The sequence below is a fragment of the Rhinopithecus roxellana genome, chromosome 13 (assembly GCF_007565055.1).
Source record: "Rhinopithecus roxellana isolate Shanxi Qingling chromosome 13, ASM756505v1, whole genome shotgun sequence".
NCBI lineage: Eukaryota > Metazoa > Chordata > Mammalia > Primates > Cercopithecidae > Rhinopithecus > Rhinopithecus roxellana.
The window spans coordinates 130,456,099-130,458,635 of NC_044561.1; positions in this window are offsets into that span (position 1 = coordinate 130,456,099).

Below are 2,537 nucleotides of genomic sequence, written 5' to 3' on the forward strand. Positions count from 1 at the left end.
AACCCAAAGTGTTTTGGTTCCTTTCTAAGAAGGGACAAATAGCTTGTGGCTTGGAAGTCAGGGTGGGAGTGGGGAGGTAATACACGATAAAGTGACCCTGGGTAGGAGGATTGGGTTGAGGGCGGGCAGATGAGAATCCCTGTGGATCATCTGGAAGCCAGTTGAGTTCAGAAATGTGATGCTTGGACAGCTGCTGAACCCCTGTGTCAGGGCCTCCCATGTGTGGGCTGCCTGTGAAGAGAGGCAGGCTAGTCTGTGATGACACTGCCATCCCTTGGATCCCAAACTCTTTTTGTTTTGAGACAGGGTCTCATTCTATCACCCTGGCTGGAGTGCAGTGGTGTGAAAATGCCTCACGCTGCAGCCTTGACCTCCTGGGCTCAGGCAGTCCTTCCACCTGAACCTCCTGAGTAGCTGGGACTACAGGCGTATGCCACCATGCCTGGCTAAGTTTTGTGGGGTTTTTTTGTAGACAGGGTTTTGCCATGTTGCCCAGGCTGGTCTTGAACTCCCAAGCTCAAGTGATTCCCCCACCTCGGCCTCCTAAAGTGCTAGGATTACAGGCGTGAGCCACTGCACCTGGCTTCAAACTTCTTACAAGAGTAATCTAATACTCTCTGCTGTTGAATCTTATTTCCTATCTTTCTTTCTTTCTTTTTTTTTTTTTTTTTAAGATGAAGTCTCGTTCTATTGCCCAGGCTGGAGTGCAGTGGCGCAATCTTGGCTCACTGCAACCTCCGCCTCCCGGGTTCAGGCCATTCTCCTGCCTCAGCCTCCCGAGTAGCTGGGACTACAGGCACCCGCCACAGGCCCGGCTAATTTTTTGTATTTTTAGTAGAGACGGGGTTTCACCATGTCAGCCAGGATGGTCTCGATCTAACCTTGTGAGTCGCCCACCTCGGCCTCCCAAAGTGCTGGGATTACAGGCGTGAGCCACGGCGCTCAGCCTTCTTTCCTTTCTATTCATGTTGTCTTCTTTTCATCCCTTGCCTTTTTTATCTTTCTCTCTTCTATCCTCTTCTAACCCTTCTCTTAGAATCTTAGGATTTAGAACTAGAAGGAGCCATTAGTGACCATTTAGACCAGAGATTCTGCACATTAGAATCATCTAGGGGAGCTTTTAACAAACTATAGGTGCCAGTCTCCCATCACAGACCATTAGAATTTTAGGTTCAGGCTTTTTTTTTTTTGAGACGGAGTTTTGCTCTTGTTGCCCAGGCTGGAGTGCAGTGGCGCCATCTCAGCTCACTGCAACCTCCGCCTCCTGGGTTGAAGGGATTCTCCTGCCCCATTCACCCGAGTAGCTGGGATTATAGGCACCCACCACCATGCCTGGCTAAGTTTTTTGTATGTTCAGTAGAGATGGGGTTTCACCATGTTGGCCAGGTTGGTCTGTGAACTCCTGACCTCAGGTAATGCACCTGCCTCGGCCTCCCAAAGTGCTGAGATTACAGGTGTGAGCCACTGTGCCAGCTTAGGCAGTTTTAAAAGCTCCCCAGGTGGGTCTAATAGTGAAGTCACGGGCCAGGCGTGGTGACTCACGCCTGTAATCCCAGCACTTTGGGAGGCCGAGGCAGGTGGATCACCTGAGGTCAGGAGTTCAAGACCAGCCTGGTCAACATGGCGAAACCCCTACTAAAGATACAAAAAATTAGCTGGGCGTGGTGGCACACGCCTGTAGTCCCAGCTACTCAGGAGGCTGAGGCAGGAGAATCCCTTGAACCCGGGAGTCAGAAGTTGCAATGAGCCGAGATGGCGCCACTGCACTCCCACCTGGGTGACAGGAGCGAAACTCCATCTCAAAAAAAAAAGTGAAGTCACAATTAAAACACTGAAACACTGATCTAGCCGGCCGTAGTGGCTCACACCTGTAATCCCAGCACTTTGGAAGGCCAAGGTGGGCGGACCATGAGGTCGGGAGATCGAGACCATCCTGGCTAACATGGTGAAACCCCATCTCTACTAAAAATACAAAAAAATTAGCTGGGCTTGGTGGCAGCACCTGTAGTTGCAGCTACTAGGGAGGCTGAGGCAGGAGAATGGCGTGAACCTGGGAGGCGGAGCTTGCAGTGAGCCGAGATCCCACGCGCCACTGCCCTCCCAGCCTAGGTGACAGAGTGAGACTCCATCTCAAAAAAAAAAAAAAAAAAAAAAAACGGATCTAGTTCAGTCCCTTTAACTATATAGATGAGAAAATAGAGCCATAGAGGTTTAAGTGACTTTGGCACTTTTTCTTCCTATAAATTTTTCCTCTTCTTTTTTTTGAGACAGTGGTCTGATTTTGTTGCCACAGGCTAGAGGTACAGTGGTGCAAAACATGGCTCACTGCAGCCTCAACCTCCTGGGCTCAAGCAGTCCCCCCCGCCCACTTTAACCTCCCAAAGAAGCTGGGAAACAACAGGTGTGTGCCATCACACTAGGCCTTTTTTTTTTTTTTTTTTTTTTTTTTGCAACAAGGTCTTGCTGGGTTGCCCAGGATGGTCTCGAATTCCTGCCCTCAGCAATCCTCCCTCCTTGGCCTCCCAAACTGCTGGGAT